The 14,627-nt window shown below is 51.4% G+C and overlaps 1 long non-coding RNA gene across 1 annotated transcript; it reads left to right on the top strand.

Annotated features, from left to right (window-relative positions):
- The first annotated feature begins 8,756 nt into the window (after nt 1–8,756).
- Nucleotides 8,757–13,570, top strand: LOC142076483 (uncharacterized). Its single transcript, XR_012671192.1, has 3 exons — nt 8,757–10,756; nt 11,030–11,431; nt 12,896–13,570. It is a non-coding gene; the product is annotated as an uncharacterized LOC142076483 (long non-coding RNA).
- Nucleotides 13,571–14,627: the final 1,057 nt, after the last annotated feature.

The raw sequence follows: 14,627 nt of genomic DNA, 5'->3' as shown, positions 1-14,627 counted from the left end.
CCTACTCAGTTGCTGCTTTGAGCTTCAGGGACTTAAAAGCTTGCCTGTCTTTCAGTAGTCTAATTGGCTCTTTAGCCAATTCTTTAATTATGGTTATATCTAACTTTTTTGTATCTATCTCAAACATTTCTCATAAGATTATCCCTTGTCGAAAGACAACTTCATTAGAGACAGCTTGTACTTAGCATATGGTTACAAAGTATATTTTATTGTTTATGAAACTTTATCATGCTTTGCTTTTCTCTGTTTGCAAATAGAAAAAAATTATTCTGTGCCTGTGTGCAGTCAGTTCTCTAAGGGAAGCAGGTGGGAGTTGGTGCCATGGAGCTGTAACACCCAGCTGCAGAGATCAGTGGAGAAGTCTGATGCAAGGAAGAGTGATGTAAGTCCCAGATGGCCAATGAGAGAAATGGTGAGGTTTGGGAGGTGAGGAGCAAAGTTCTCCATATAGAGTCACATCTCAAGGGACTGCTTCTCCTGCCTGTCCGGAGACCACCGGAAGAGACACCCTGGATCAATATCACTTGGAGAAGGCTTCTATCACCTCTTCTCTAAACTAAAGTAATAAAATAAAAACTTTAAATTAAAAGATATTTTTTATTAGGTGCACTTTGAAATCTTCCTCTTTAACTACACTATGAAATGACTCCAATTAGCTGTACAAGCCTGGAAGATCCGAAGAAAACTACAGGAAGAGAAAGAGCTCCTTAAGGCTTTCTGTATTTTAATGAGACCCATGGTGTATTTGGTGCTGAGTCCTTGAAGCTCCCATGATGAGAGGAGAAAGAACAAACCTCTCAAGAAGTCAAAGTCAGAAGCAAAACTCAAAGTACCTTGAAGTATTAATGGGTCCCACCGAGGACCATTACTGACAAAGCCTCCCCATGGCCTCGTTAGAGCAGATCATTGGAGGCCATGATTGCAGGTAGGCAAAGGCACTGTGCAGGTGGCTGTAATGCTGAGAAAACCCTTGGTTTGTTTTAGGAAGCAGAAAGGCCAAGCCCTCACCCCCAGGCCCTGGGAAGGCAGACCCTGTCCCTCACGTGTGGCTCAGGGCTCTTCTTGGGGGCAGTTGGATGTGGGGGTGAGCAATGCCAAGGGTAGAAAAATTCTATGGTACCTCCTGGCCTCCCAAAGAAGGGGCAAGAAGGAAGAAATGAAGTCCAGAGCCTCAAAAGAAAGTTCCTCCTTGGAGGCCTCGGTGGCAGAGGCAACTGCCTTAGCCAAGGAGACAAAGACATCGGTTTTGATGGGCCTGTCAGTCTTGCCAGAGGCCTAGGCCATCTGTACTGCAGGCTGTCCTACACTGTCCCATGCCTGCACCTCTTGCCCTTCAGGCTGTAGACACCCATCTTGCTTCCCTACCTAGCTCTCACCCCAGCATTTCTAGACCTTCACTCATGTCTCTCCACCCTCACTGGCTTTTCCTTGAAACACAAAGCCATGGGCTGATCCAGACTCCCTCTGGGTGACCTCTTATAACCACAAGGCTACCCTTTGAGTGAGAGTTCTTTTTCCTGCCCTCCAATCTGAACCTTCCAAGCTGTGCTTTGTGGAGGTTTCCTTCTCTTCCCACTACCAAGAAAAGCTCCATCACTTCTGAAACCACCCTTCAAACACTTCCAGGCTACTACTGTGGTGCCCTGAGCCTCTACTTCACCAGGCTAAAGAAGCCCAGGACCTTCAGCCTCTCTACACAGGCTCCAAACTCCATCCTGGCAGATCTCCTCTGGACCCTCTCCAGTTCCTCCCAATTCCTCCAGACCAGGAGCCCCAAAGCCAGACACCGATAATATAGATGTGACCACACCAGTGCTGAGTCAAGGGGGATGATAACTCCCTTGTCTGGGTGGCCATGCACCCCCTAATGCAGCCCCATAAGCGCAGCCCCATATGCAGGTGGCCTTATACCCGGTGAGTGTGTACCACTGGCTCTGATGGCATCCCTTGGAACGGCCAGGCCCTTCTCCTCAGGGTCACTCCTGAGCTGCTCAGGTCCCAGCCTGCCCTCATCTATGGGTTTACTCTGCCCCCAGTAAAGGACTGACCACTTCTACCTGTAAAACTTCATCAGGTTTCTATTGCCAAACCCCAGAGTTACTCAAGTCCCCCTGGAGCGAAGCTCTGTTTGGACAGCTGTTAATGTGGGGGTACAGATGGCCCACCAGATTTGTGGTGCCTCTCACAAGAGGACAGCACGAGGAACTGCAGGACACTACAGATAACAGAAGGAGGTCCTAGTCTAATGGAATTGCTGACCAAGGTAGGAACTGCCCTGGTGACAAGCTCAGAAACACCAAATGAGGGTACAAAGAAAACCAAACTAGGGCCAGGGAGGGAAGGGTAAACAGAGACGTGCTGTTTGCATGGGAGGGTACAAGGATGGTCAAGGGGAAGAAATTGTGAGTGGGAAAAGAGGGAAAAAGGAAAAGAAAAGTTGAAGCACTGGAAAGGATCAGGGCTGTTTGGGGGTACCCGCCAAGCAGCCCTGCATCTGAGCAACAGCCTGGAGTGGGACAGGAAAGCCACAGATCATCCGACCAAACTTCTTTCTGTCTGACTTCAGCAGTCACTGGGAACCTGAGTGCTTTGCATCCATCACGAAGGGAAGATCTGTTGTGGATGGAAGCGCAGAATCATTCATGCTGGAAGGCACCTCAGGAGGTCTCTAGGCCAACCTCCTGCTCTCAGCAGGGTCAGCTATGGGGTCAGAGCAGGGTGCTCAGGGCTTCATTCGTTTTGGGCTTGAAAAGCTCCAAGGATGGAGATGACACAAGCTCTCTGGGAGCTCTGCTCCACTGCTTGACTGTCTTAATGGGGAGAGTTGTTCCTCCCTTGTTTCAGCTGACACCCATTGGCCCTCATCCTCCCATCATGCAAAACAGGGGAGAGCCTGGCTGCCTTTGTACCAGAGAAGAGATAAGGTGGCTGTTATTAGGGCTCCCCAAAGCCTTGTCCTCTCCTGGCTTTGCACCTTTGCACAAGGAAGGTCCATGGCATGCTGGGCTGCATTAGGAAGAGCACTGCCAGATGTGATGGACGCACTCGACCTCTTAACCAAGCCAGCAGTCGTTTGGTACAGGCTCCAAAGGAGGTAAAGGTCTGAGCCGTGGCCGGGCCAAGAACTCCTCTGGTTCCGGTCTGTTCTCTGAGAACCCACAAAGGAGCCGAGTGGCTCGGTGAACATTGATACACGAGCTTGGAACACCCATCATGCGCTTGACACATGAATAGCTGGTGGTTTTTCCAAGACTCATTCATCAAGGAACAAAGAAAGCTGTGGGTACAAGGAGCCTCATGCATACCTTTCCCATCGCATGTAATTTGACTACGAGCCAACCACTTTATGCCATTAATAGGACAGCCTAAGGGAGCCTTCTGTGAGCTCTCCCTGCTAGGCAGCGTGGCTGCATGGCGGTGATCTCCCCTGGAGCTGGGACACCTCTCAAGGTTGCTCCTCGAGGCAGAGAGACCTTTTACCAACGGCAGATCTTTGGTAAGTGACTGATAGCATGCTGAGTTAATACTAATGAAACACTGCTAACCCATGTAACTATTAAATAGTAATTACTATCAACTTTGTAGAGATAATTCCATTAGACATAACCTGTTGTCCAAGCCTGAGACTAAGATTGGATCTAGCGGCACCTAAGCTCCATCAGGAGTTTAGAAAGCAAGGGGGTCCACTCTGAACCTCGTGACTCAACGGGAGGGTCTTCCTTACCCTTTTCGTCTCTGGTCTCTGTGTGAATCATTCTAACTCGAGTGTAACTCAATTTTCCTTTGTATGTTTCTTCCATGCAGTTGGAGGTCTTCTAGCAGAGGTCCATGGTCTTCCAAGTCCTCAGTCATTACCAGGGCCTAAAATTGTGTCCCTTCCTCCAGTTGTCTAAAGGAGACCTCATCCTCCTTCTAACCTTCATCAGGAGGTTTGGTGATCCATTGGACATCAAGGAGTGAGTGACCAGTAAACCTGAGCCAGCGTGCAGGTATCGAAGCTGCAGTGAGATGGAAGGGCCTGGAAAACAATTCATCGGCAGGAGGTGATGGGAGAAGGCGCAGGGCATGTGGCACCTGGGATGAAGTGATACGCTCAGGTTCGTCTCTGGCTCAGTGCTGCCCTTGCACATTGACCAAGCCCCAGCTCAGAGCAGAAATTCTCGTTACCGACCGTGGGTGCCAGAGGGCTGTTCCTGCTCCCTCCTCCCGGTGCATTAATCCCACTTTCTGTGTATCTGCAGGGCCCTGATAATGCTTCTGGGTGGGCACCATGGATGGATTGGCAGGTTTTCTGCATGTTTGTGACTGATCTTTCCTGTTGCTTTTAAACAGGAAAACCTTGATCCGTACTCCCCAGGACCTAGAGAAATGCAAAGAACTGATGATGACAGAGGTGCCGATCAAGGGAGGGAGTGTAGGTTAGCTCTGCTTTTAAATTTTCTTGCCTGTGTTCTAGCCAAAAGCCTTGTCTTAAACAACTGAAAGGAGCTGAACTGCTGGCTATTTTTCATCCCTACACACTTCTGTGTTGCTATGGACTTGACCAGCCGTAGTCATGGACTCTGAGCCTGTCCTGTGGTGAGGTCAAAGCGGGTATTCAAAAAAAAAAAGTGTGCTTTTCCACAATGCTTCCAAGATTGAAGAGAAGAGCTGGCTGTGGGCAGGTGGGAATGCCCAGGAACGGGCAGTGTCACTCAGAACGGGGCACAGCGGTGCGGGTACAGCCGCAGCGTGACAGTTTTCATGGCCTGAGCAGCACAGCACGGATTTTCAGGCAGCACTGGCTGCCGGGGGGATGCGAGCAGCTCCTCCAGAGTGTGGGCATGGGGAGGGGAGAAGACAGTGCTGTTCCTGGGGGAGTGTGGCAGGGACAGAAAAGGCTGTGGCAGCAGTTGAGCCGCTCAGAACTCGAGCAGGAGATGATTTGGGCAATACCTGGCGAAGTCAGCGTCTTGTACGTGTTGCGCAGACTGCGTGAGGCCTGACCGCCTTACGAGGCGAGGAAAGGGGTGTGAAAGGAGCGTTGGGGTGCCAAGGAGCGGGGATGGAAGTGATCACAGACTCATTGGTCAGTGTTCCATGGGCTGTCTGTACACCCTGTGTAACTCACCGTGCGTTCAGAAAGAAGTGCCACCCTTTTGGTGAAAAGAGAAGAAAAAAAAAAGGTAATCTGTGGCAGAGCTAGAACCTGGAGTGAGATTACCATGCTTAGTCTCACCCTTCTAGAGTATTGAAAACATTTCCCTGAAACACTTTCCCAAAGTCACAAGGCGTGACTTTCTGAAATAGCTGTTTTCCTAGGAGCTGCCTCTGAGCTCAGCCAGCTGGGAGAGTCTTGCCTGCTGTTAGTCACTGCGGCTGATGACAGCTCTCCCAGCAGTTCTGGCAAGGACAGAACAAGAGGAATACAGGTGCGTGTTTTTTCACTTTTGCTGTGCAGTGATTTAAAAAAACACAAACACAAAAAAACACCCCGAAACTTCCTCTGCAATTAGAGGTGGATGAGACCTATCACATTTTCTGCCTCTTCCGCTACCCTGCTTTCTCTTAAACTTGTTTGTATCACTGTCATAAATTCCTTCCTTACTCCAGAGCCAAGACAATGTCAGATGTGGGGAGATTTTTCACAGCGCAGCTTTTGTGGGTGCGTGACGACGATCATGGAGGTGGTGGCTGAGGTTCTGTCATGGACGTTCTTTTGTTCTGGAACTGAAGCCCCAGTCGCCCCCTGACAGCCTTAGTCAGGCGACTGTATCTGGGAGCGTACCGGTTCTTTTCCTGAACCTGAAGAGAATCCCGGCACAGGGAGAGCCTGTTTGGAAGTTTTAGCGGTCTGGGGGCAGAGGCCAGCTGGGGGCGGGGGCCCTCGGGGTGGGGGCTGCTTCTGCTGGTGCCGTCGCGGCCGGCAGCTCTCGCCCCTCCCAGAGAAGAGGCAGTCAGCTGCGCGTGCACAGCGCTGGCTGCTCTGCAGAGCCGCGGCTGCTCTGCCCCGGGTCCTGCTCTCGGCCCCGCCTCTCCCCTTCCCTCCCCCTCCTCTCCCCCTCACCCTCCTCCCCTGTCCCCCCTCGCCCGCCTGTGCCGGTCCGTCCCTCTGTCCCCCCTCCTCTGCTCCCTCTGTCCCTCTGTCCTGCTGCTCACCGCCATGTCCCTGCGCCCCTGCCCTGCCCCCTTCTCCCTGCCCCCTTCCTCACCAGGGGTTTCCTTCCGCCACTCCCCGCCCCCCGTCCTCCGGTCCCTCTGTCCGTCTGCCGCCCCTCCCCGGCCACCCCACCGCCCTGCCCACCCCCCTCTGCCGCTCTCTCCCTCTCCCCTCCTCCTCCCGGCTCCACTGGGGCTCCGGGACCAGGGCCGGGGCAGCCCCGGGGAGGGGCCATGGGGCCGGGGGGGGCGGGGCCGGGCCGGGGGCGGTGTCCCCCAGGGTCAGAGGGCGGGAAGGAGCGCCCCGGGGCATGCCGGGAGCTGTAGTGCTGGGCATGGGGCTGCTGGGCAGCCATGTTGTTCCCGGGGCATGCTGGGAGCTGTAGTGCTGGGGCACAGGGCTGCTGGGTGGCCATGTTGGTTCCCGGGGCCTGCTGGGACCTGTAGTGCTGGGCATGGGGCTGCCGGGCGGCCATGTTGTTCCCGGGGCATGCCGGGAGCTGTCGTTTCCCCACGCTCAGCTTCCCGGCAGCCATGTTGGCCTCGGGGGCGCGGTCTCTGCTCCGGCTGCGTCTCGGCTGAGGTGAGGGCTGGGGCCGCGCGGGGGGGGTGGGGGAGAGCTCCAAACCGCCCGGTGCGAGGGGCTGCCGGTCAGCTGGAGCCGGGCCGGCCGGGGCAGCCCCGGGAGTGACCCGAGAGCTGGGGAGGGGAAGGAGACAGCCCCCCGGGCACAGGCACCGGGCAGCCCCACTGCCAGAGCCCCCCTGAGCCGCCCCGGCATCTTTAGTTACTACAGTAATAGGAGGTGTGTGTTTTCCTGTTAACTCTCACAGGGCTTTCACTGCAGCTGCCCTGTTCAGGACGGGGAATATTAAGAGGGAAATGAAAGCGAGCGATACGCATGCGATGGTGATCCTGCCCCAAGGCACGCTGTTTGTTGATCTGGGGAAACACGGCAGTGGCTCTGTCAGAGGACAAGGGTTTCAGTGCTATTTCTGTATTTGATACCCAGGGATTTCTTCCCTCTGCCTGTGTTTCTGTGCGGGCACGTGCATGAAGCAGAGGTGTTTCTCTGTGCCGTACCTGGGACTGGTGACGGCTGGGTGGGTGGGAAGATGCGCAACCACGAAGAAACTTCCTGCAGCTGCCCTGCCATGTGCTTCAGGATAACACAGCTCTTCTGGTCGTTTGCTGCCATGGAGAGCTGCCGAGTGCATGGGGAGGTGTTGGGCTCCTCCTCCCTGCGGTCGGCACTGGTCCTTACTGGGTAGCCTCCCCCAGCAGCCAGTGCTGTACGTCCCTGTCAGCTTTAGGCAGACCTCTGCGGCTGGAATGTGTGCCATGTTCCTCTGATTCGTCCATCCTCCACCTTGCATAGCAAGACGTTTAAGATACTGCAGTGTGCTCTTTTTATTGCTGCTAACGTTCAAAAATGTTGTTTTGGTCTGGTCAGCAAGGTATTTGGAAAACCTCACTGTTGCATTTTGAGAATAAAGTGGGTTCCCATCCTTCCCCCTACCCCCCCAAACTGTGCAGGACCCAGACCTTTCCCCCTACCCCGCTGTGTGCAGCCTGGCTTCGTTCGTTTTGCTGCCTCAGACCCAGAATCTAGCAAACAGCTGAGATGTGTGCTGGGTGCTCCAGGCCAAAGGAAGTTTCAAATGGTGCCGGTTTACTTTACGCAGCCATGCAGCATGGTACATTTTGGAAGGAACGCTGGGGTGAGGGATCAGAAGTTACTGAAAATGAGATGATCCTGGTAGTGTTTTATTCTCGGTGCCTGGTTTGGGAAAGAATATACTCAAATATTCTAAAATACAGATTTCCTAGAGAAATACGAGTGCAAGGTAAATTCATAATTCTTAAATTCATGCTGCATTTGTTGCTAAATGTATGTTTTAATTTCATTCAAACTAGAACGTAAACCAAGATTGTACCTGCAAAAGAATTTGAATAGCTGTCTTTGTTTCCCAGAGTGAGCATACAAGCAGTTTGCAGGATCAGAACTTCAGCCTGCTCTGGGTGATAGATAAACCCTCAGGAGAGGAAAGAGAAACCCCACTTTTTTAAATACAGCTCTACTTCTCTTACTATTTCTTCGTGTTAGATTGTGTTGGCGGTCAGACTCTAAGCACGTGGTTGAACTGTTAAAAAATCAAGATATTTAAGGATTATTTACTGTATTAAATCCTCTTACAAGCAGTGCACTCTCTTGCCCTGTGAATAGTAGAATGGCATGACTGGTAATTTTCCTTTTCTTTTCTAGTAGAAGGATGCATTTAGGAAGGCAAAGGCAGCGTACGAGAGGTGCCCCACAACAAACCAACCTGTGAAAACCCAGACATCCTCTGCCACAAACAGGAAGAAGCTATGGGCCTTTGCTTCAGACTCTGCAAAAGATTGACCAAGCCCGAGGAAAGCGACAAAAAGTGAAGAATGCCACAGCGTAACTTCGGGATGGCAGGTGAGGTTTCCGTCCTTGTTCCTCAGATGTAGCAGCCTCGCTTTGTTTGAGGATGCGGCGTTGGAATCGAACCGCAAGACCAGTTTTCTTTACTGCACGTGGTGCTGTAGTGCAAGTCCCTTTCATGTCCCAAATTAAGGTGCCAAGACTCTCGTTAAACCTCTGCATAAGAACCTAAAATTCCTTAGTGCTTTCAGGAGTCAAGTCCAGATCTGTGGCATATCCTAACCCATAACCATTTGGGGTCCAGATTGGATTGATTTTTAATTCAGGCTTATCTGCTGTTAGAGATTTCCGTTTTCTAGTCAAAAAGGAAAATGCTGATTGTGTGCATTCTTTTTCCCTTTCAGAGAGTGTTGTACTGTGTTTAGTAATTTGCTGTTTACAAAGGTAATTTTTGGGTGTCTATGAAGCTGGAGGTGTTAACGTTCTTGTGGATGAATGTAGCAGTGGAGCTAGCTTTTTGCTAGAGAGAAGCGTAATTTAATTTCACTTAAAATGTGTTCTTTTGCCCACTATACCTTGGAGGGGCGGATTCTGTCCTTTTAAACATTAAAAAAAAAAAAAGAAATCAAATCTGTGAATAAGTGTAGGTGGGGCGCCTGAACTGGTGAAAGGCAGAGAATCTCTCTCTGATATCCACAAATAGCAGAACTGTTGCAATCCTGACCTTGAAATACAGAGACGTTAATGTTAAATACTGGCAGCTTAAGAACAGTCAAGGTAGAAAAAATACCTTTTTCCCCCCATCAGCCTTCTTTTTTTTTTTTTTCCTTTTTGCAATGTAAAGTTTCTAATTTTCTAAATATTGATGTATTTGAAAGTTTGTCATATCCTACCTCGTTTATGACAAGCGTGTGGCAGATAGGACTTTTCTGCTTAGAGAGATTGTGAGCTGGAGAGCGGAAAATGGTTTTCTGGAACAAGTGTGAAAGGATAAATCGGGATAAAAAGGCTTGTATACCCTTTTACCGGTTGAGTGGTATGAAGATTCCTGGAATGAAATTCCTTCTGGCTATGAAGGAACTGTGAAATGTGACCAAAATAAAGTTCTAGAAGTCTCAAGCCCCTTCATCCCATTCTGCTGTCAGAGGAATAACTCTTATGCTCCTCAAGGTTTCTTGACTTACCAGGAAGCACAAGTAGGAGGTCGTGGTCTATGTGGCTGCTGTCCCCCACCGCTCCTGCTGGGGTATCCAGCTGTAGAGCTTCTGAGTACAGGGAGATCTGGAATTGGCACCTGTCAAAGCAGAGGCCAGAGAACTTAAGAACTAATTAGAATCTAACCTAACCCACTGTTTTATCTGCAGAGCCATTCATTTCTGAAGAAGGCCCTCTTCTGTGCTACATGTGATTTTTTTTTTAATTATTATTTATTTGTTTATTTCCTGCAGACTGAGTCAGAGAGCACAGTAATTCACAGGGTCTCACGCCAGTCCTCACGCCAGTGAAGGCTGGCTGTTTCATGGGTATAACAATAGCCCGTAACATAGCGACAGCTTCTGACAGAGACGTTAGCAGCATCTCGAGCATGGCAAGTCTGCCGTGCCAAACGGATTCCTGCTTTGTCAAGTATACACCAGTTTGTGGTAAATACGTTTTGTTGTATTCTCCTCCCGTCGACTTCATGTGATAGTTCAATTCAGCTCTGACTCTGCTATCCCGTAGAACCTCTTTTAAAACCCAGGCTGTGTGCTAACAGATGAACTAAAATGTAGCTGAGCAACCGTAGAAATGCCACTGACTGTCTTGCATCTTCAGGGAGATCGTTTCCTTAGGAGAGGGATTATATGATTCCAGAAGAAGTCCAGGAAACCTGTTTTACTTGTTGGTAGTTGTTAATCCTGTCTCGATTGCCTTTTACATATCACATTTCATTTTGGAAAATGTAATGCAGAGAGAGTAAGATCTTCCTTTCTTTTTCTTAAGTCCCACCCAGGCCATATCTCTCCTTTATTTTGGCATTCCAGCAGTAAGCACGCCACTTTGAAGTGTCTCACGTTGACCTGTCGTGCTGTCAAGAACCTGAGGGGCGGCACCAGCACTGGGCTTCTGACCTGCAGACCCACGAGCGGTGTCCTTGCTCATCCGGCCGGGAAGTTGTGATTGAGCACGTTTTTCTCGTGACACGGCTCACGTGTGATATGTTAGGGCGTAAGGCAAAGCCAACGGCTGTTTGCAGCCCCGCTCGCCCCCTGCAGCTGCCCCGGCCCCAGCCCCTCCCCTGGGGCCTGTCCCGCAGCCCCAGGCCCCCCACGGCCTGTCCTGGCAGCAGCGAGCGGGGCCTCGGGCGCGCTCCATCCTCTGTTAATGCGGGTGCCGCCAGCGCCAGCGCGGGGACGGAGCGGTGCCTGCAGGAGCTCCTGCAGCAGGAGGGGCTCCAGGCTGGGGCCGGCTGCGGTAATGACGGTTCTTTCCCTCTGCCAGAGGCCGCGCTGAGGGCTCGGTTGTCCGATCCTCCCCCGGGGATGTCGTTGGCTGCATCTGGCTCGGGCTGAAGGTGAAGAGATGGGAAAAAGGTGAAGCGGCTGGAGAAGGACAGGAAGGGGATCTGGCTGGAAGCTGCCCCCGGCTGCCGACAAGAGGCAGATGGCCTCTCCGGGTGAGGAAGGGTCCCTCTGAGTATTCCTCAGCAGACCAGATCGCCGACATGCACCGCGGGGGGCTTTTGCCTAACCAAAAGTGCGGTTCGGCCAGGTAGTGTGTGTGTCTGTGTGCGTGCGTGGGGCTGTGTGTCCAGGAAGCCTCATGTTGTAAGAGCTGAGAGAGGCAGGACAGAAGTGTCTGAGCTGTAACATTCTCCTGGCAGCACGGAGAGCGGGAACTGCGGTGAGTCCTGGGCCCCTGGGGCCGTATCGCCCCTCTTCTGCGTCCGGGTCCCTGCCTGTGCCCCTGCCCCCCCTGCCTTTCCCTCACTGGTGTCACCTTTTTGCTTCCCTGTGCCCCTCTTCTTCTGTCTGTTCTTGTATCCTGCTCCCTGTTCCTCCCTCTCCAGTTTCCAAGCCCCTCTCTTTCTCTGCCATTCTACCCGCCTCTTTGTTTTTTCTTGCCCCCCCTCTGTCCTGCTCCCTGCCCCTCTTTTTTTCTTCCTCTGTCTCTGTCCTGCAGCCCAGCGCTGTTTTTTTTCGTTCTCTGCCTCTTTGTCCTGATCTGCATCCCTCTCTGTCTTTCACAATCTCTCTGGCCTCCTCCCTGTCCTGCCTTTTCTCTCTCTGCTTGTGTGTCCCCCTCCCTGTCCCCGTCCTCCCCTCTCTCTCTCTCCCTCCTTCTCTTTCTCTCTCTCCCTCTGTCCTCTCACCATCTCTGGGTTTTTGGTCATTCTGTACCCCACTGTCGCTGTCCTTCTTCCTGTCCATCTCTTCCTCTCGCTGTCCCTTTCTGCTGCTCCCGGACCCCCTTTCTTTTTCAGTCTTCCCCCATCTCTCCACAGGGCTCCTGACCCCTCTCTTTCTTTCTCCATCCCTCCGTGAGGCTCAAAATCCCGGTCTTTCTCTCTCTGTCGTTATTCTTGTGTGTCGCTCTGTCCTGCTCCCTGTCCCACCGTTTCTTGCTATGTCCCTCTGTCCTGCTCCCTGACCCTGTTCCTTTTTCACTCCCTCTCTGTCCTGCTGCCCACCCCAGATTTTTTCTCCATCTGCCTGCTGCTCCCTATTCTTATTTTTCTTTCTCTGTCCTGCTCCCTCTTTCTGCCTCTCTTCCTCTCTCCCTGCTGCTTCTTTCTCCACCTCTGTGCTGCTCTCTGGCGTTTTCTCCTCTCGCTCTGCCTCTGTCCTGCTTCCTCTCCCATCTTTTCTGTCTTTATTTCTCTGTCCCACTGCCTGTCCCATCGTTTCTTGCTATACCCCCCGTCCAGCCAGCTCTCCCTTTTTTCTGTTCTCTCTTCCTCTGTCCTGCTTCTCGGCCTTTCTTTCCTCTTCCTCCACCTCTGTCCTCCAGGCCATGGCTGTTATTTTTCCCCTTGGTCTCTTTGTCCGGATCTGACCCTTTCTTTATTTCTTAGTCTTCTTTGTCCTGTTCACTGTCCTTCTTTTTCTCTCTCTGTCTGTCTGTCACGTTCCCCATCCCCGCCTTTCTCTGTCCCTCCTTCCTTCTTCTCCTTCCCCCCTTCTCTATCCCTCTGTGCTGCTCCACAGCCCTACTTTTTCTTTCTCCATCTCTCTGCAAGAATCCTTTTCCCTGTTTTTCTTGATTTCTCCATCTCTCTGGCCTTTTCCCTGCACCTTTCTTTCTCTCTCAGCTCCTCAGTCTTTTCCCTCATCTTACTTTTCTCTTTCTGGTCCTTCTCCCCACCAGCTTAACCTGATGACCAGGCGTCCCTGTGCTCTGGTATTTACCCGTGTCGTGGTTTAACCCGGCGGCAGCTAAGCGCCACACAGCTGTTTGCTCACTCCCCCGCAGTGGGATGGGGGAGCGAATCGGAAAAAAAGGTCAAACTCGTGGGTTGAGACAAAGTCAATTTAATAGGACAGAAAAGGAAGGGAAAATAATAATAATGGTAAAAGAATATACAAAACAGGTGATGCACAGTGCGATTGCTCACCACCTGCTGACCAATGCCCAGCCAGATCCCGAGCAGCAGCCCCACCCCCCCGGCCAAACTCCCCAGTTTTTTGTTCAGCATGACGTCATACGGTACGGAATATCCCTTTGGCCAGTTTGGGTGAGCTCTCCTGGCTGTGTCCCCTGCCAGCTTCTTGTGCACCTCCAGCCTCCTCGCTGGCAGGGCGGTCTGAGAAGCTGAAAAGTCCTTGACTTGGTGTAAGCACTGCTCATCGAGAACTGAAACATCAGTGTGTTATCAACATTATTCTCGTCCTAAATCCAAAACACAGCACTATACCAGCTACTAGGAGGAACGTTAACTCTATCCCAGCCGAAACCAGGACAACCTAGCATTGCCCTAGGGAAGATCTGTGTCTGTAGGGCTAGGGATCATTTGGGAGCTGATCTCCTTATGTAGACGGTGGAGCTAGGCGTAGCGAAAGCAGGGGTTGTTCTCAGCTGGTGCTCTGTGCATCTTGTTGAAAGAGCAGGCTCTGGGCCTTATTTTGAAGGAAGGTCTCTTGTTCTGCGCTTACTGCTGTGAGGGAGGCTGCACAGGAGTGGTGTTGGGGTCTGCAGGGATGGGTGGGACCTGCTGTGATTCCTCGTACATGTGAACTGGACTTCTCTTAAGGGACTTGAATGAAACCAGACTGACTGCCTATGGTTTTCTTCCCCAGCTCCAATTCCAACCTACGTGCTTTGTGCTAATAAACAAGAGACCCTGAGCTATTTTCCAGATGTCAGTGGCTGCCGGTTCGCAGAGAACATGGCTTACTCAGGTGACGGTGCAGTTGGTCTGTGATCAGGGATGTGTACTTGCATGATGGGGCTTACATGAACATTTTCTGGTCTTGCTACTTCAAAGGCCTTCTTTTTTCTGGAAGTTTTTAAGACGGCATTTCTTATTCTGGGGTTCAGACTGGAGTTGGACTTTATGTTGAACAGCTGATATAATGGGGTCCGTAAAATGTGAGAGCGCGCTGCTTTTTTGCTGTTGTTTTCTAACACTGTCTGAACTTTGGTAAGCAAGAGGAAGAGTGGTTGAAAGAGCCTGTTCTTTGAGAGTAACGCATGCCTGTAGCGTGCCTGTGTTTGTATGGTGAAGGTTTCCTCCTGCAGTATGATTTTGCTGGGCTGTGAGGCTGTATTGGAGTAGCAGAGGTAAGAAGTGGCGTCTTTGAAGGTAATGAAGCTGTAGCAAAACAAGCAGGAAAGCTAGTTTCTTCCTAGAATGCTGCCTGACAAAAATAGTGGCAAGGAAAGGCACTTGCAGTTGGCTTTTTTATGCAGTCTTCATACGGAGCTTTGGATATTGCTTGATTTCTGGGAAGCAAGACAGCAGCGAGGAAGGAAAACTGGGGCTTGTCTGAACGGTTTCTTTGCTGTAGGCAGGGTTCGAGCCTTTGTGCTAGCACAGGTCTTAACTACAGTTTACGAACACAGAAAATGAGCTGTCTGTAAGGAAGGTTTCAGTAGAAGT

The sequence above is a fragment of the Calonectris borealis genome, unplaced genomic scaffold, assembly GCF_964195595.1.
Source record: "Calonectris borealis unplaced genomic scaffold, bCalBor7.hap1.2 HAP1_SCAFFOLD_58, whole genome shotgun sequence".
NCBI classification, from domain to species: Eukaryota; Metazoa; Chordata; class Aves; order Procellariiformes; family Procellariidae; genus Calonectris; species Calonectris borealis.
This window is presented reverse-complemented; position numbering and strand designations above follow the sequence as displayed.